Genomic DNA, 21,270 nt, shown 5'->3' on the forward strand with positions numbered 1-21,270 from the left:
CCTACAAGATCCAGAAAGAAATGCAGACCTGCTTACATCTTGATTTTAGCTCAGTGAGACCATGCCCCTTCTGACTTTCAGAACTCTAATAAATTTGTATTGTCACCATGTTTATGATGATTTGTCAAGGCAGCAATGGAAAAGGAATACATTGGCTCACTGAAATGATTTGGGGCATGTTTCCTTTAATTCACTCTATATAAATAGCTGCCTAAATACCTTCGTGTATGACTGACCTTGTCTCCAAATCACTTCAAACTTCCACTTAGCTAACAGGTGTAACTAACTCCTACACCAAAATGCATCCAAGGCTACTCTGAGCTCTGGTCCCTCATTCTGTCCCCAGCTCTTGCAAGAAAGAAGAACTAACAAGCTTTGAACTAATGACAAGAGAAGCAAAGAACTTGAATAATCCATAAAATGGATAAGCAGCCACTGCATATTTAATTGCAGGCAAACTGTGGTTAGAGCTTCTTACCTAAAACAAAGATGTAATATATTCCAGGATACTTAAAGCTGAAAGCAATAAGCTCTTCCTCCAAGTTCTTCTTGGAAGTCTTTGTGAAAGACACCAGTGTACATTATATTTTCTGTGTAATTTGTAGAACATAAATTTCTGCTCTCCTACTAATTATGAGCATAATTATGATGATCACTTTTATCATAAAATGGCTTTTTATTACGAAACTGAAGAGAAAAAAAATCAATGGTAAATTGAGTTTTTTAAATTTAAAAACTGACTTTTTCAAATATTTTTTAAAAGAAAAAATGAGAAATAATACATTAGGGCTAAATATATGTGATTCTGGTAGTTATTAATTTCCTGTGATGCTGTTAAATAAACAAAGAAAGAAAAATGTTTGGGAACTATCTTTAGTTTATAGATTTCTGAGTATGATTCTCTATGAAAACAAACAAAAATCCAACCACCACAACAAGGTTTAATATACAGACAAGTTTAAACAAATGGTTAGGAAGTTAGTGTATACTCTAATATTGGGGTTTTAGGTCCTGAGTGTAGGCTCCTGCTATGAAATCCAAGATGTGTAAAATTTAAACTTTTTTTTTTCATGTGATCACATTTTCTTTTAGTGATAAGCTCTAATGATTTAATGACTAACTTAGGCAAAAGCAAACAAATGATGAGACATCACAACCAAAGTGGGTTCTGATCATCTGTTCTATTAATTCATACACTAGTAATCATTTTTCCTATCTGTAGTATCTACATTTTTTGAGGGGTTGTTGCTTAGTTTATACTTTTTAGATCTCTATTTTGCATGGCTTACTTCTGCAAGATTGCTATACTATCTCTAAACCATGGGCCATGGCCAGGTCACGGATGAGACACAGAATCTGCTGATACTGCCTTTCATCTTTATATTGTACTTAGACTTACTAAACGAATTTGGAATGCATATATTTGAAGCACACAATGGATAATACCATCTGATGAGAAAATAAATCGATCATTATATTGGCATTGCCTTATCTTCATTTCCAGAAAGGCACTCTGGCCACCTGGCTTACCCTATTGAATTCCTTGACTCACAAAACATCAAATTCCCCATCTATTACTCTATTACTTCAACTCTGAATCCACACAGAATGTGAACTGGAAAAAAAGTAATGAGCTAAACATTCAAGCCAAAGCACTTATTATTTTTTCACCGATCATTTTTTTTTACATTTTAGAAGTCAGATTTTGAAAATGTTTACTTAACATTAATCTGATAATTGGTTTTACCTTATAACTTGTGTCTAAATACAGTTTTGGCATGCAAGGACTTCATTGTGGAGAAAATGGAAATTTCTTGGGTAGTTTTATAGTTGATTTAAGGAAATTTATTTTTGAGAGTGTTGTAAAAGTGACATATTTAGTTACAAATTAAACTTTATACATATTTAATTTTGAAAGCATCCTGAGGTTTACAGCAAACCCTCATCCTCTTAATCTCTTCTGGCTAATTATTTATTCAACATACAGTGGGTGGTGGCCGACATCTAAATTAAGGCAGTCAAACATATGTAGTCATATGCTCCCAGCCAATTTGTAATATATAGGAAGGAGTTTTCCAGTTTCAAGTAAAAATGGAAAATCCAAAATATCTCTCTTGGAGCAGAAGTCCCAAAGGAGACTTCACACACTGGTTTTAAGTTTCCTTATTCAGATCTGCTATTTCTCTAAAACAGTGTCCTCTAAGTATGTACAAGCTGGAGTAGACTGTTTTTCCTCACTAGCTGGTGTTGCTGAAACCTCACACCTTGCTGAAAAGCATTGGTTTCAAATACACGTGAACTACTGCCTGTCAGTTACCTAACTAACTGGATAGTACAGTTAGTGTTGATAAGCCAAAATCCAAGGATGCTTTAAGAAAAGAATTCTTTCTGTATATATGTGATTACTTTCTCCTTTGCTAATCCTTACTTTACCCTATTTTGATGTTTTCTATTTTATAGAGTCTCTTAATAATATAATGAAGTGACTCTGGCTTCATGTTGTCTGGTGAAGTGTACCTGAATGAAAACATCTTCAGTTTGTTCATCAAGGATGCCAAATTCGGTTATTTTTTCTTACTGTTCATTGCTAAGTTTGTGTATGCAGAGTTATGATGAAAGGTCAAATACTACTCATTTGCAAGAACATAGTGAATGAAATAGACTAGACCATGAAGAAATGCAAATCTTCTGGATTTCTCAGAGAAGTCAAATTCTCTTGATGTTAATCCACAGTCCAAAGGCACTAGATACCTCACTCAAGTGTAAAATTGCTGGCCTCCAATTCATTCATGTATTCAATGAGTATATATTGAATATCTGCCATGACACTTAGGCATTCTGTTAGGTACAGGGATACAACTGTGAACAAAACAGACAAATACCCTGCTCACAGGTAATACATATTCAAGGAGGAGTGAGGGGCATTAAACAAAATGGCTAACTAAAATATACAGCCTGTTAGAGATGGTTATAAGTGATATATACATGACAAAGGATAAATATAAAGCAGGGTAGAGAAAAAGAAAATGTGAAGGATAAAGGCTAAAATTTAATATTTCTACCATATAGAAGCATAAATATCAAAACTCATTTGTTAACTCAGAGGCAATACTAAGAAAAAACAAAGATCTGTACCCTGGTGGAGTGTCCATTCTAATGTCCTACAGCAGAAAATAAAATTGACATTATCAATAAGAAAATTATAAATGATGTAGTGTATTAGAAAATGATAAGTGTTGAGAGAGAAGGGGAGAAGAAAGGGGGATTTGGAAAGCCAAGGGGAGAGATATAGTTGGGTTGCAAATTAAAATGTGGTGGTCATTACAGGGGTGGGATAGGGAGGGTGGGAGGGAGACGCAAGAGGGAGGTGATATGGGGATATATGTATACATATAGCTGATGCACTTTGTTATACAGCAGCAACTAACACAACATTGTAGAGCAATTATACTCCAATAAAGATGTTTAAAAAAAAAAATGTGGTGGTCAGGGTAGACATCATTGAAAAAGTGGAAGTGAGCAGAGAGTTGAGGTAGGTGAGAAAGAAACCATGTAGACATGTGGGAAAGAGCCTTCTGGGCAAAGCGAAAAGCCAGTGTAAGGAACCCATGAATGGAGTTTGCCAGTTTGTTCCAAAAACATCAGTGAGGCCAGGGTGTCTGGGGTGCAGTTAGCATTGGGAAGTAGCATAGGATTTGGAGTCTGGGAGACCAAGGGGGCCAGGGTCTGCATGGCTCAGCGGGACATTCTTGGGTTTAAGAGAAACTGAAAGCAGTGCCAAGTTTTCTTAGAGCAATTACACAATTGGGCATATTTCTTCTGGTTGCTGTGTTTCGAATAGACTGTATAAGGGCACAGATGGAAGGAGGCGAGGGTACCAGGGGCTATTTTAGTAATCCAGACAGGAAACGATGGAGGTACAGAAGAGGGTAGTGGCCATGCAGGTAGGAGGAAGTACTTGGATTCTGTGTCTATCACTGCAGTACGTCAAGAAATAACGAGAATGAAGGCAAAGTAAAAAAAAAAAAAAAAAAAAGCCCAAAGAAAGAATAGCAAGTTCAATATGGTGTTCTATCTAGCCATTAGATCTGTTTGTCATTTGCATAGACAAAATAACCACATTTTCTGGACCTTTGGGGACCTCCAACACACGATTCCATTGCCCTGGAATTCCTACTGAAAAGTAATAGTTATAACAGTTTATTTCTGTTTTAGAATAGAATGGTAATTCAAGACTTCTTATTTTAGTTACAGACCTTGCCTCCTACTTTCATATGTCTTTCAGGAGAACTAAAAAAAAAAAATTCAAGAGCATAGTTTTTCTTCTTGTTGAATGTGACCTATTATATTACTGCTATAGAACTATTGCCAAATGTTGCAGTTTGTTCTTGAATTTGCACACAATTAAAGGCAATTTTTAGTTCACAAAAGGAAATAAGGACCTGAAGAAGAAATAAGCTAACCTTAAATATTCAATTGTGTATCACTATTAAAAAGTCTACTCTATAGATTAATAGAACAACATAAATATATGAAGATTGTGGGCACACCAAGGAAACATTGTGGCTGTAATCAGTACATGAAGTCTTTTAGAATAAAGAAAACATTTACTTTTTATTCTCTGAGCTTCACCGTTCAACCTGGGAGCCACTAAGCAGCGGTTATTGAGCACTTGAAATGTGGCTAGTCTGAATTGAATGCACTGAAAGTGTAAAATACACACCAGATTTCAAAGACAGTACAAAAAAAGAATGTAAATTATCTCACTAACATTTTTATGTTGAATACCTGTTGAAATGATAATACTTTAAATATATTAGATTAAATACAATAAACTGTTAATATCAATATAATCTATTTCCTTTTCTAAAAAACATAGCTACTAGAAAATTTAAAATTACATATGTGGTGTATATTTGTGGCTTGCGTTATATTTCTACCAAGTATCTCTTCTCTAAGGTATAAAATGAGAAGGATAACATTTCAAATATTTTCTCTTTTTTCCTATGTCTCCTTTTTAAAAGTTTGCATGAATTTAAAGTGAAGAAAAAGAATCTGTTCCTGGTAAGGGAGAGAAAATTGGATAGAACACAGTGGGGAAATGCATGATGTATTTTTAAGGATGTATCTCCTTCACTCTCTTTTTTCAAGCAGATAATCCTTAACAATAATGAAACAAATTTCCACACATCAGCAATAATACATCCATATGAGCACTTAAGGTCTACCTAAAACCTCCTGCCTCAGACTTAGAAAAATGTCATTCTGTTTTACTTTTAATTTACTGACCACTGACATTTTAAAAAAATAATAAAAAATACTGGTCATTCTCAGTTTCTGTGCCTGAGCAGAGACCCCACTGTTGATTAAACTATTTATTGTTATGGAGAATCCGAAAGAGAATTTTGCATTGTCCAAACCACTTATTCCTAAATTCTAAACAAAATCTTTACTCAAGGCTTTATAACATTGTGCAACTTAATTATTCTGTTTTTATGTTGCATAATATTTGTTACTTGAATTAATTATTCTTCATACAGTTATTACATTTGGATAAGTGTACGGAATCCTATAATGCAAGACGAAACATTCAATTAAAATATTTATTTTCCCTCCATTGTTATATAAGTAGTTTTCTGTTTTACCCCTATGCACACGATTCATTTTGGTTAATTTTTTGTATAAGATATGAGACTTAGATCAAGGTTAACTTTTTATTTTTGTGGTCTATGGGTGTTCATTTTGTGACCATTTGCTTCCATAGTCTTGATTACCATAGGTATACAGTAAATCGTGAAACCAGGGAAAAAGTTTCCTCCCATTTTATCTTTATTTTCAAAATTATTTTAGCTATTCTTGTTCCTTTGCTTTTACATACACATTTGGGAATAAGCTTACCTATACAAAAATGTTTGTTGAGATTTTGATAGGAATTATTGTAAACTTGTACTATTTATAGGAATTCACATCTTTACTCTGTCATTTTCTAATTCATGAATTCAGTATGCCTCTCCATTTCTGATTTCCTTTGGTATCTTTCATCATCTATTGTCTTGAGGTTGGTGTCTCTTGTCTTTTTTTCAATCAGTTTGAGATCTTCTTAGTTCTTGGTATCATGCTTGATTTTTACTTTAATAAAAGCTGGCCTCTTTGGATATTAAGCTTCTGTTTTAGCCTGGTTCCTCTGACACTCTGTGGGATGGGGTTGGGAGGGCGTGCCACCCCCTCACTGCCAAGTGGGAGCTGAAGTTCAGGTGCGCAATTCTGCCCCCACTGACACTAAAGTAGGTGAAGGGCTTACTCATTCCTGAGTGAGGGCTCTTCTTCCCCACTAAGCCTCCACTAATACCTCTCTGGTTGGAAAAGGCAGGGTTGCCTTTAGGGTCAGTGTTAGCATTAGGCAGGAATGTCTTGTCACTCTTCCCTATGAGGCCTCCACTGGCATCATGGGAGGCAGATCTAATTATGACTGGATGGTGGTGAATGCCCTGACTCTGCATTAGACCTCCTGTAACGCCACCCCATCCGAGACAGGGTGTCGTGCTTCAACGCTGCAAGATATACGTGGAAATCCATGGTCTCTACTGACTCTTCATGGGGAACTTATCACCTGGTGGCGATGCACTTCCCGGCTCTCTTCTCTGACCTCTCTGAAACCATACTGACAAAGGAGGACGTCTAGGCTACCCACTCCATCTTTGCTGGGCTGTGTTGGAGTGGGGGTCACAACTGTTCTCTGTGTTGTTTGGCTGAAGTAGAGACGTATGGTCTAACGTTTTCTGTCTTCCCAGGTTGCCCCTTTTCTGGTCCTGTAAATAATGAGGGCTGACTTTTGTTGGGGTTATTTTTACCTACTGGCATTTCTGGATTGTCAGGTTTTTTAGTTCCAAGTCTGGAATGTATTAGACAAAAAGAAAACCCAGAGAAGTCAGTACTGTATCATTCTCTGGGTCTCAAGATCCTTAGCCAAGCTGTCTTCTTCTCTCCATCTTTTGGAGTTGTCTACGTTTATCAGATATATAATACCCAAGATTTTTGCTTGTAATTAGTGGGAGAAAGAGGGAAAATTATGTCTATTCCATCTTCTCAGAAGAAGAGATCCTTACCTATGTACCTTTTTACTCTTCCCCACCCAGACCAGCCAGGCAAGCAGAGTCAACGTGAAGGTTATATTTCTTGCCCTAAACTCTGCTTTTGGACAAAGGTAGATGCTTCCACTTGCAGAGTCAAGGGGGGATGTGGAATTGAAGGCATCTCTAGTTTCTCCCTAGCTTCCCTCTATCTGACCCACTTTGCCATTTTGGAACTACACACCATCTTCCAAAATGAGCTGCTCCAGATGCTTTCTTAGAGGAGCACAAAGAAATACAGGTATATAAGGCCTGTTTTTTTGACAGCCTCCATCCCTTGAAGGGAGTTATTTAGCTTTTTCCTCCTACAGGACTTCTAATTATCACAAGGAACCACAAATTACCATGAATCATTTGAGATGCAGGGTCCGCCAGCCCATCCACCTGTACTGTGGGAGGCCTGATTTTATTAGCACTAACCAGGCTTGATAGATGGATGTCAAGCCAGTCTCAAATTCCTTTACAAAAGAAGCTGTGTAACATTACTTAGCAGGTTACTCATTTATTCTGGCTGAATTGTCACTGGATTTGATTTTTAGCAAAGCAGGCTAACAGAGACAACAGCGAGGAGGAAAAGAAACCAGGAGGAGGCATGAAGTCTGTCATTCAGAGGGGACTTGAGGAAAAAAATGGTCCCCTGGCATTTAAATCAGAAGAAATTGCCAGTAGGGATATGTAAGAGTGGGGAAGGGATGAATAGATCATACTAGGTCATACATGCACTCCATACCTCAGCATCCTCTTTCTTTAGCACTCTCTAAATTGGGATCATAACGTTTATCTTCCTTATCTCTAAGGGTTTTTGTGAGGCTGAAATGAGACATGCTGTCCACTTCTCCAATTATAAGTGAGTAAAATCCTTAGAACTGTCAAATTTGCCTTAGTCAGTGCCTCCTCTGTATCTTTTTTGCTTTCCCATCTTCCTCCTCCTCAAGTTGCCATTCAGGGCATTAAGAACATAGAGATAGAAAGAAATTCCAGGATCCATGGGGTATGATGGAATAGGCCTTGGAATGCCAGTTTTAGTTTTTCATCATAAACCCTGCTGGCATGAGAGTGGAAGAGAATGGGGAGGATACAGGTGGGAACAGGAATGGAGGGTAAGACAGGAACTGGCACCCATTCATGAACTATGTGTTAATCACTTACTTATGCCAGGCTCTATGCTGGACATTGGAATAAAAATGTATATGTGGCCTGATCCGTAACAGGATTCTTGTGAAGAGGAATAAAAATGTGCACGTGGCCTGATCTGTAACAGGATTCTTGCGTAGAGGGATAATGAAACAGATAGTAATCATACAATAGGAGTATTGTCAAAGAGATTTATGGAAGTGTCTCTGAACACCTAGGACTCTTAACTCTGCCTAGCTGTTCAGGGAAGGAAAATTTCACTGAGATGGTTATATTCAAGCTAAGTCTTATAAAGGATGATCAGGAGTTAAGAAAAGAGGGCTAGGGAATACTGGATGCAGGAAAGATGAAGAGGACAGCTTGTAGCATCAAAGATTTGAAGTAACAACAGAAGTGCTAAAATTTACCATTGGCAAGGACCCACTGGAAAAAAATACAGAGAGATGAAACAGACACACCAAATACAACTTGAAAGCAAGGTAAAACTTGATGCATTTCAAGTCATCATAAGAATATTTAGTCTTCAAGAGTTTCTCTTTAAGTTAGCAACAGTTTCTTTAAGAATGAGAATTCCCTCAACTTGCCTCTGTTCTTAAAACATCAGAAGCTTTATGCTTCAGAGAAAAGAACAAAACTCTTTTTGTCTCTTGATTCCTTCATGTACACAGACTGCAGAAGGCACTTGATGCCACGTTGACTCACCTGATTTCTTATTGGATTTGATAGGGCACAAGCCCTAGAATTCTCTCAAGAGTATAAAAAAAGTAGAACAGGAGGAGATCAAGAGTTTATGGTTGCAAATGAATGGCATCAAAGGAGTGGCATTTATTTGCATTTGTACATCTTTAAAGCCACTAGGATCCTTGTCCTGAATCTCTAATCACTGATCACAAACTCCAGGTCTACTTCTGTATGCAGGAGATAGATGTATTTGTTTGGTCCACAAAGCTTTTTAAAAGTCTTGAAATTTTACCCATATATATTAGTTGACTTCATTGACTCTCTGTAAATATCAGAGCACCTGGCTTTCTATCAATAGATCCACATTTCTGCATAGCAAATGGGCTGGGAGTAAGTAGCTACTGCCCTCTTTACACAAAGCCTGTGCTCTGCAGTTCATCACATCTCCATCCCTCTCTGTATTCTTCTACCTGGCTGGAGTCACTCATTTGCTCTACTTTCTTGACCTCAATAGACTTAGAATTCATGAATTCTTAAATAAATAAAACAATTTAAAATGTAACTCACTCGATTTTGATGATGTGCCTTATTTTGAGTTTCCCCAAATGCAGAACAAAAACATGGATTTGGGTACAAGGAGTTTATTTGGGAGATGATCCCAGGAAGAAATCATATGGGAGTGAAGACAGGGAAGGGAAGATTCCCAAAAAAGGGTGGATAAATTGAGAACTTAATGCATGGAGTCATTGGCTATCTTTTACGTGACCTTATAAAACATTATTTAGGGTCTCATGGAGGGGCAAGAAAAGAAGGTTTATCCACCATTTCTCCTCGCTCATTGGTTGAGAACCATGCCTGGGAGCCTGTCCCTCTCCTCCATGCTCAGCTTTCTTCCAGGCTGCCTGAGCACCGAGCAGTGGAGGCTTGGTCAGGAAGTTGCAGGTGCTTGTGAAAAGGTTCCATGGCAGCTGCAGGTAGCCTTCCACTGGGCCAAGTGATGTGGATGAGCTGACAACAGTTTCTGCTACGTAACGATAGTCCTTAAATGGAATGTTAGTTCAGGTCCTTTGGGAACCAGACAATAAGATAAGATTAAGCATACAAAGATTTTGTTAGGGGAAATACCTGAGTGAGAAAATGGGAAAAGGAGAGTCAGGAGACCTCAATGCAGGTCTGACCTTGAATGAGGAAGAGAGGAAACAAGGGTGAGGTGCAAGTGTTGCAGACTGCCAAGCCATCTAAGAAAGGTTTAGCAAAGCCACTGGGAAGTCCTAGGGCTAAAATTTGCTGTCAGAGGAGTTCCAAGTCTTCCAGAAATGGGCCTGCATTAGTATCTCTGCTATCCTGCCATTGGCTGGGAGCCATCCTGGGAGGTGTGTCCTCTGCACAAATGTGATGGTTCCAGGGCACAGCTGCCAGTTAATTACCATCCTTGCAGTTGAAAGCCTTCAGAGTGCATTCTGATGGCCACCACAAATGGTAATAGAAATATGGCATGGAATATAGCATCCAGTGATGTACAATTATTTTTTTTGCAGGGGGGAAAGAATAATATTTATTCATAGCTTTATAAAAAATGTGTGGTTGACATAATTTTTTTGTGCTTATAAAATCATGTTTAGTACTCCTTAATCCTCACTAGAATGACACTATAGTAGGAGATCACTGCCTTCTCTTTACAGGTGTGTGAAATAAAGTCTGGAGATAGCAGGTAATTTTTCCAATTACCTAGGAGGCTTAGAGGAGAAGGTCTTTTTCAATCATCTTAGAGGGCAGACCTAGAACTTTAGAGGCTTAGAGCTCACCTCTGCCTCCTAAGGTGTTAACCATCTACGTGTAACTCCTCTTCTCCCACCAGATGTTAGAAAGTGGTAGATTCATTTTTTTTTTTTTTTTTGTCCACATTACACACACATCAGGAATTTTAAAGACCTCACAAGTGCAACTCAAGGTAGAGTGATTCAAATGCCCCCAGGCTTCAACTTTCTCCTTCTGGGGCCTCCCTAAAAAATGACTTGGAAATGCCCTGGCATGTCTCATTGCACTATCTTGCTCACTGCTTGCTCACAGATCATGGAACCATTTGGAAGTTGATGAGGTATAAATATTATGGTTCAAAACTCAGTGACAACCAAATGTAAAATAGATAGCTAGTGGGAAGCAGCTACATCGCATGGGGAGATCAGCTCAGTGCTTTGTGACCACCTAGAGGGGTGGGATAGGGAGGATGGGAGGGAGACACAAGAGGGAAGAGATATGGGGATATAGGTATATGTATAGCTGATTCAGTTTGTTATAAAGCAGAAACTAACACATCATTGTAAAGCAATTATACTCCAATAAAGATAAAAAATAAATAAATAAGAGAGATGTCGAGTTTCTTGCCCTGTATGATATACTCGAATACAGAACTGTCAAACACCAAACCCTGTCTTAACCATCATTGCTACATTATCTTCCTTCTAGCAGATCGTTTAGTAAGATTCATGAAGAAAAGTTGTTCTGTGATTTAATTTGTTTGGAAAGCGATACATATTATAATCCCCATGCCCTTGAATAATTAGAGATAACGTTAATATATTAAGGCTATGAGAAATCCCAAAATTTATCAAAAATAAAACACTTTTATATAACCCACCAGTTTTAAAAATTTTATGACCTAGAAATATTGATTGAAGAATGTTATCAACTTCTGATGGAGCTAGTACTCTACAGAACATAACTTGATATCATGAGCTAGGGAAAAGTGACCTAGTCCTGAATTTCCCTCCCTTCTCTTAATATGTTTATGATTTTACTAAAATTATTTCTTGTTTGTTCAAGAAGTCTTTTAAGTTCAGTATGGAATCCTGAATAGAATTTAAAGAGATGATAGCTTAAAGTCTTTTGTGGGAAACTTGGTCAATGGCTTGTCCAGGGAACTTGTTGCAGGCGTGCTTTCCCAGGAAATAAATGTGGATTTTGGCTCACCAAGTGCATAATATTGGATTAGATTTTTAAATTTCATCATTTTCTAACTCTTGCTAGATCATATGCTTCATGAAGGCAGGGGCTAAGTTTTATTTCATTCACTACTGTATAGCCAGTATAATTCTTGGGCCATTAAGAGCCACTGAATAAATACTTGTTGAATAAGATCTTGAATGATTTAACAACTGAGAAATGGCTTAAAAACTGAGTACATTCTCAAAATTAATCTCTGTCATTAAAATCCAGGATAGTGGTTGTCCTTAGGGTGGGAGTCAGGGGTAGTGACCAGAAGGGAGCAAATGGAGCCTTCTGGGGTTCACACAATATTTGTTCCCTGATCTTTGTGTTGGTTACCTGAGTGTGCTCAGTGTGTGAAAATTCATCAACCTGTGCATTTTTCCATATGTTTATTGTACTTTAATAGTGTTCAGGGAAATATAGGCAATCCAAAAGTGATCTATGGTTTCATCCATTTCATTAATCCATTCTGAATATGCCAGGTCTCATAGATATACGGAGATCAAAAATTCATTACCAACTATTGATGGAGAGTAGGGCGTGGTTAAACCTCATTTTGGTAAGCCATCCCTAGATGGACTTGAAATGCAAAGATACCATAATTGCCTTGGCCTGGACCTTTCCATCCTGTTTTAGACAGTTTTTCAAGTTATGCTTCCCTAAATGCTTGGGTTATTTAGCAGCGGAGGGAAGTTTCCTCTATTGTGATTCAAATTTTTGGTTTTACTTGCATCATTTCATTTAGTCCATTCAACAGTTTTGAGTTGAATGTTTTTAATCTCTGTTTTATAGGTGAAAATACTGAGACCCAAAAGACTAAATTTATTGGTCCAAAGTTGCAGGGCAAGCATGAGATTTCAACTTGGACTCTCTAGTCTTAAAGACCCAGGCTTTCCTAAAGACTGTGCTGCCATGGAATCAATTCTTCCTGTAGTGAGAGGAATCACTGTCTTGGATTAAAATAAAAAAACAAAAAACAAAATAAACAAGCAAAGAAAAAAATGTGACATTCATCACAAATTGGACTCCAAAAACACTATGTTCCTAAGATTTCAATTTACTTTTGATATCAATGTTTGACATATGTGGATTCCATGGATTTGACTTTTTAATTTGCATTTTAAATCATCCATAATAAAAAATATGCATATCCTTGTGTGTGCTTCTGTATGTTTTTATACAAACACAAATACTATATATGTAAGTATAAGACAAATGAAATGTTCATAATTATCAATCAATAAACAAGTGTTATGTGAATTTTCATTAGCAGCAAGGTGGTGACAGTGGCGAAAAGACAAGGGGGAGTAGTTGAGTTACACCCCAACCATCTGGGGACCCTTCCCTGACTCCACTCAGAACAGGAGAAATTATGGTCGTGGGGTGGGCAACTTATCCTGAAAGAGGGACACAGTAACACGAGGGAACTTCCCTGGGCTGCGCATGCCCAGACCAGACAGGCGTATAACCTACAGTAAACCCAAACTCATTATACCATCATTATAATAAAATCTACGTGTGGTTTTGTTCCCCAGCCCCCTCCATGGGCATTTCTTAGTGAATCAAGGGTGAGAGCATGCGCAATAGTAAACTTGTTACATAGCTCGGGACTGTCAATCAAATAATGATCCCCTGTCACTCACCCCGGCTGCCCGAAATATTCTCGAAAACGCCCTTAAGCCTGTACAGGAAAGCTGATTTCAGTTTGCAGAAACAGCTGCTCCCTCTCTCTGAGAGCGTACCTATGCTTAAATAACCTTTGCTTCGATCTTCCGCCGGAAGTGGTAGTCTGCAATTCTTTGCTTGCTATCGCGAGGACCGAGATTGCGGGTCCGGGTCTTCTCTTGACCTCCTTGGTTGAAGCTCTTGTGACCCAACCCACGCCAACCCCGTAACAATCTCGTTCTCTCTCTGTTTACAGATAGCATGCGTTATGTTTAAAATTTTACATTTCTCAGCAAATGTCTTCTGTTGTTTGAATGATACAAGTTTAGAAGTGAAGTAGGTTGGATAAAATATAGCTTATTTATGTTTGGTCCAATCAGAAAGTGGAGCAATAATAATAAAAGAAAAATGTAAATTTGCTTTTTAAATTCATTTTGATAAGGCCTTGAAAAGGCAAGAGACTTTTATAAGGTAAATTCTGGAAACATCTTATTTAGATTATGCTTTTTCTGCCTTAGGAATGCAGATCAGAAGTCCAAACCTTGGCGCAAGTTTTCTTCTTTTATTTTATATTTTAAAACAATGTCATTTAGTTGCAAGATAAAATTTTTAAAAATGGGAGAAATCAGTCAATTCCAAAAGGTTCATTTTGTTTCTGACAATATTTCTCACATTTTCAATGAACTATGCAGAGAGTTGTTTAGCATGTGCCATTAATCATTTAGGTAAAAACAAGGGGGCCTTTAATTTTCAGTAAGCAGAAACACAGTGGCAAAGGAAGGCAAAATCAGTGGATGACTAGTAGCTTACTTATCTCCTAGAATAAAGTCTGATTTGGAAAAAAATATTGTGATTCCAGCAGCATTCATTTATGATTATTGAAGTCATTTATTCTCTGTGGCACATAAATATATCATTTGTCCAAATATATTGGCTTTAAAAAATTATCTTTTACTATTTATTTTCCCTGTTCAAAGTGAACATGAAGCTGACCTACAAGCATATTCAGTGGAAACTGTGGATATTCTGCCTCTGGAAGGACACTGCAGAGGTAATTTGCTTGCCACAAAAGGTCAGAGAAAACCATCAGAGTCATTGCATGAAAGGTACAAAACCTGATCACTTAAAGGTAAAGGAAAACAAATACGATTCAAACAAAGTTCTAGGCTAGGCTTTGATTGGAGGAGATATCAGTAAAGATGAATACAGAAGTGGAGATAGGGCAGGTAGCTCTTGAAAAATTATAGGGCACTCATTACAAAAAGGGATTTGATCCTTGTGTCAGGAGACAGAAATCACACAGTAAACCAAATAGGGAACGTTTAAATGCAAAGAATGATTAAATAACAATAGGAGATTAACTACTAAGGAATAAAGAGCAGTCTAAAGAATTCAATAGGAATAGAATAGGGGACTTAGGAGGCATCCACTGCCTCCAGGGATAAAATAGAGTACTTAAAAAACTAACATTTTTGGAAGATGCTCCCCACCCCCAAGCAAAGTGGAGACTCAGACTTTGTTGGAAAAAGGTGGCTTTTGTGCACTAAATGGCAGAGAAATTTGCTGAGGTGCTGCAGGATGGGGCTGAAAGGCAGGAAACTGCCAGGTAGGGTGCTGGCGAGAGCTACCGAAAAGCTGCTTTTAGGGGCACCTAAAAGCCCCCCCCCTTTTTTTCCTCTCTATACAACTTTCCTTATATTTCTTTTCTTGTGAAGAACTTGTTCAAGTATTATGCCCATTTAAAAAATTGAATTACTATATCTTCTTACTCATTTGTAGTCACTTCTAAATTCTGGAAACAAATCTATTGCCACTTAAATGTGTTGCAAATGTTTTCTCCCTTTACATGGATTTAAAAAATATTCTTTAAATACTGCACTTTATGAGCATTCATAATTTTATTGTAGTCAGCTTTCTCAAATTTTCCCTCTGTGTTCTTTTTTTTTTTTTAATCTTAACTTTTAATTAATTTATTTATTTGTCTGCGTTGGGTCTTCGTTCCTGTGCATGGGCTTTCTCTGGTTGTGGTGAGTGGGGGTTACTCTTCGTTGCGTTGCGTGGGCTTCTTATTGTGGTGGCTTCTCTTTTTGCAGAGCATGGGCTCTAAGGCACGCGGGCTTCAATAGTTGTGGCTCGCAGGCTCAGTAGTTGTGGCGCACGGGCTCTAGGTTGCAGGCTCAGTAGTTGTGGCACACGGGCTTAGTTGCTCCGCGGCATGTGGGATCTTTCCGGACCAGGGCTTGAACCTGTGTCCCCTGCATTGGCAGGCGGATTCTTAACCACTGCACCACTAGGGAAGCCCCTTTCTCTGTGTTCTTTATGCCTTTTTGTGTGTTTAGGAAATCTTATAATATTCAAACTTGAACAAAAATTATATTTTCTTCTAAAAATTTATAAAATTTACCTTTTTAAAAGTGTCTTTGATTAAGCCAATTGATTTGAAATTAATTTTTTGCATATAATATTAGGAATATATTTTAATTTTTTATACCATAGAGAAAACAAATTATTCCAATACTATTTTTTGAATATTTTACTGTTTTCCTACTGATGTGCATTACCAGCCACATTATAAAATGGGTTTCCATGCTTAGGTCTGTTTCTGGGTTCTCTCTGCCCCTACGATCTATTCTGTGCCAATTACCACACTATTGTAATTTGTATTAAAATTTTACCTGGTTCTCCTTCTTCAGCAGTGTCTTAGCTTCTCTGAGCTCTTTGCTATTCCATAAGTCTTCCACCGTCAGCTTGTCAAGTTCTTTGAAATATGCTAGTGAGAGTTTGCCTTGCAATATCGTCAAATCTATAGCTATGAGGAAAAGTTAACAGTTTTACTATATTGGGTTTGACAACCCCAAATCAGAATTAGTTAATTAATTGATTGATTAATTAATTTATAAAACAGATTTATTGAGGTATAATTTGCCTACCATAAAATTCACCAATTTTAAGTGTACAATTTGATAAGTTTAGTAAATTTATTGTGCAACCATCACTACCATCCAGTTTTAGAATATTTCCATCACCCCAAAGTCTCCTGGTGCCCATTTAAAACCAATTTCCACTCTCAGCCTTAGTCACAGGCAACCACTGATCTACTTTCTGTTTCTAGAGATTTGCCCTCTTTAGAAATATCATACAAATAGGATCATATAATATTCACTCTTTTATGTTGTCTTCCTTAATTTAACATATTTTTTTTTGAGATTCATCCATATTGTTGCAGGTAACAGTAGTTTGTTCCTTTTTATCGTTGAATAGGATTTTACTATATGGCTATACCACATTTTGTTTATCCATTCATCTGCTGATGGACACTTGGGTCATTTCTACCTTTTAGCTATAGTGAATAATGCTGCTGTGAACATGAGTGTACAAATACCTCTTTAGGTCCCTGCTTTCACTTATTTTGAGTATATATCTAGAAGTGGAATTACTAGATTGCATGGTAACCCTATTTAATTTTTTGAGGAATTGCCATACCATTTTTTAGAGCAGCTGCACCATTTTACATTCCCATCAGCAATGCACAGAGGTTCCAATTTCTCTATGGCCTTGCCAACACTTGTATTTTCTGATTTTTAAAATTTATTTTATACTAACCATCCTAATGGGTGTGAAGTGGTATCTCATTCTGGTTTTGATTTGCATTCTCTAATGATTAGTGATACTGAGCATATTTTCAAATGCTTATTGGCCATGTGTATATTTTCTTTGGAGAAATGTCTCTTCAAATCCTTTGCCAATTTTTTAATTGGGGTGTTTTTTTGTTGTTGAGTTGTAGGAGTTCTTTGTATATTATGAATAGCAATCCTTTATCAGATATATGATTTGCAAATATTTTCTCCTATTCCATAGGTTTTCTTTTCACTCTGTTGATAGTGTCCTTTGATGCACAAAAATTTAAATTTTTGGTGAAGTCCAACTTATCTATTTTTTCTTTTGTTGCCTGTGTTTTTGATGTCATAGCCAAGAAATCATTACCAAATCCAATGCCATGAATATTTCCCCCTATGTTTTCTTCTAAGAATACTATAGTTTTAGTTCTTTCATTTAGGTCTTTCATCTATTTGAGTTAATTTTGGTATATGGTGTAAGGTAAGGGTCCAACTTCATTCTTTTGCATGTAGCTATTTTCACAGAAACATTTGCTGAAGACTGTTGAATGGTCTTGGCATCTTCATTGAAAGTCATTTGCCCACATGCTAGGGTTATAATTAAATGACAATAAAGTAGAAAATAGAAGTAGAAAAGATATGAAGATTTGTTACAAACCCAAAGAATAAGAACCCAAATAATAAGAATTTCATAAGAATAGAAGAGAAAATTTTATGGGAAGGAAATTAATGATGGAAAAATTAAATAAAGTTTAATAGAACTAAAGGACATGAGTCTCCAAGTGACTAGCATAGAGAAAGAAAAAAAATCCACATCTAGGAATATCACTGTGAAATTTCAAACATTAAAGATAAAGAGATAATCCATAAACAGTCCATGGATCAAGGTAGGGATGGAGGGAGCAGGTGCCTATAAAGAAATGGGAATGAGAATGGGTCCAACTTCTCAAAAGAAATCCTAGATGTCAAATGACGGTGGATCAATGTTTTAAAGGTTATGAAGGAAACACAAAAATCAGTTGCATTACCATACACTAACAATGAACAATCTAAAAAAGAAATTAAAAAATAATTTCATTTACAGTAACATTAAAAAGAATGAAATACTCAGGAATAAACTTAACCAAGGAGGCAAAAGACTTGTACACTAAAAGCTACAAAACGTTGCTAAAAGAAAGTAAAGAAAACACAGAAATGGAAGGACATATCTGTTCATGGATTAGAACACTTAATATTGGTAAGATGTCAATACTACTCAGAGCCATCTACAAATTCTGGGCAATCTATTAAAAATCCCAGCAGTGTTTTTGCAGAAATAGAAAAATTCATCCTATATTCATGCAGAATTTTAGGGGACCTGGAAAAGCCAAAACAATCTTGAAAAGGTATAACAAAGTTGGAGGAGGTCTCACACATTCTGATTTCAACACACACTACAAAGCTACGATAATCAAAACAGTGTGGCACTGATGTAAAGACAGATATATAGACCAACGAAATAGAACAGAGAGTCCAGAATTTTTTAAATGTCTCAGTAAAGTTACATAAATTTTACCTAAAAGTTTTGCGTATCTTTTGTTGTGTTGATTCTACAATCTTTGATTTTTAAAAATTCTATTGTAAATGGCATTTTTGAGTTTCATTTCCTGGTCTTTGGTAATACATAGATATGTAATTAATTTTATATTGATTTTGTATTTATTAAACTCGATAAACTCTTAAATTCATTCAAATATTTTGGTGGTAGATACATTTGGGCTTTCTGTATTGACAAACATGTTATTCGTAAATAATGACAGTTTTGCTTCTACCTTTCCAAGCATTACAGTTTAGTATTTCTTCTTCTTTTCTTATTGTACAGGCTAATACCTCCAGTAAAATGGTGAATGTAAATAGTTATAGTGGACATGGACATCTTTGTTGTTTTTTTTTTAAGGGAAGGATTTTAAGTTTTCAACATTTCGTATATGAATTTTACTAATCCTTCTGTAGATACTTTTTTAGCAGATTAAGCAAGTTTCCTTCAATTTATTTTCTGACATAAGAGCCCTTGTTTCTTCATTATTTTTAGTTCTGTGTTCTAACTTTTTTAACATATGAAACATAAATATTTTATATTCTACATCTGATAATTCCAATATTTGCAGTAATTATTTTTCTGATTCTTCAATTTATGATTTTTGCTGACTCCCTCAGGTGTTATTTCCCCATGTTTAGTGATTTTTCTTTTTTATTATGAATTCAGGTTCCATGGAACACTGCCTGCAGTAACGTCTTTCAGCCTGAGTTTTAAGTATGATTTTCCATAAGGGAGGTGTGAATGCTTCTGGTAGGCAATGGGAGAATTACAACCCAAACTTCAACTTGAGTTTTAGGTACTATGAATTTTAGTCACATACTTGTCTTCTTCGGGATTCTTGGGGAGAATTTTATTTTCTTTCTGTACAGATCCAAAGTCAAGAGAGGTGAGTAGACCTCAGATAGACCCCTGGGTAACAATTTTTTTCTAGTTCACCCCTCAAGGGTCCTTGTTTATGAAGGGGGTTCAAATGATTCCCTAACCTGATTGGGTAAATTGACTTGTGCATGGACCTAGAAGCTCAATTTCAGGACCCCTAGGGATTGGCCTATGTCTTTAAGGCCAAATGGGGTTCTTGGTTTCATTTTCTCTTATGGATTTGTAAATATTGTTTCCAGCATTGGAGAAAGTCTCTTTCTCTTAAGTTCAGAGTGCTTAAAATATTAAGTAAGTTATCAAGCCAATTGTTTCCCTGGACCAGGAAGGACTTTATATGGATAACTAGACATGAACCGCCCCCCACCCCCCGCCCCACAGAGCATCTTCCTTAAAGCAGTTATTACAAATATTATAAGGAACTGAGTACTTAAATAATTAATGACTGTGTACCTTTTTAGGATATAAGTTCCTGAAGGATAGAGTCTATGTTCGTTTTTTTGTGCTGTATTTCTATCACCTCACACAATATTTTTCAGATAGTAAGCAGTGAATAAATGTTTTTAGATGGATGAATGAATTAAATTATTGTATGGGAAATGCTGAGTTAAAGCATTTTCATCACTGAAGATCTTCTGTGCATCTTAATATGTGGTCAAATATTGCTCGTCACTGAAAATAAGATCAAAGAAATACAATATTTTTAGGTAAAATTTACAAAAGCATATTGAGATGTTTAAAAAATATGACTGATGTTTAAAATATTTTGCATTCCAACAGAATACATATGTAGTTTGAGCATGGCCCAAGGATCGCTAATTTTCAAAGTTAAGATAAAACGATACCATTTATCACATACAGTGACAGAGATCCTATCATGAGTAAGACAAGATAGTAATAAAGAAAAGAAGGAATTGGGTCATGAATAGAATTTGGAATTTCACAGTTTGCAATAGAACATAATGAAGATAGAACTTGGCCCGCTGGTTGTCCTTGGTGGTTTGATTATGGAGGATACATATAATTTTATTTCATATTTCATCTGTCAAATCATTTAAGTATGTATGTTAGTACTATTTAAAATGAAATCACTTGGTCATTTTATTTTTCTCCAGAAAACAGTACACTGTGCCACCTTCATATGTGTATATATATTTACATATAGGTATATGTATATTTACTGATATATGTATATATGCATGTATTTATATGTATGAATGTATATATGCATATGTATATACGTATATGTATATATATATGTATGTATCATTTTTTAACTCTAAAAAAGGTTCTTCAATCTCTTTTGTGGATGTGTTTTATTATTTCACATGTTTTGGTCAGGAAGTGCTTATGTAATTTATGAAAATCCTTCTTGGTATAATGGTAAACAATGTTATCCTCATCTACTAGAATTGGAGAATAATCCCTCAATATTAATAGTGAACATATTTCTATATGATGTAAAGTTGTGATAGAATGGAAAAATATATTTTGATATTGCATTCTTTGGGTCAGAAAATCTCAATTCCTATAGCCGGTCTTCCTGCATTTAGTTTGTTTTAACAAACACTTCTTGAGGACATTTTCTGTACCAGGCAGG

The sequence above is a fragment of the Balaenoptera physalus genome, assembly GCF_965194825.1.
Source record: "Balaenoptera physalus genome assembly, chromosome: 4".
In the NCBI taxonomy this organism is placed as follows: domain Eukaryota; kingdom Metazoa; phylum Chordata; class Mammalia; order Artiodactyla; family Balaenopteridae; genus Balaenoptera; species Balaenoptera physalus.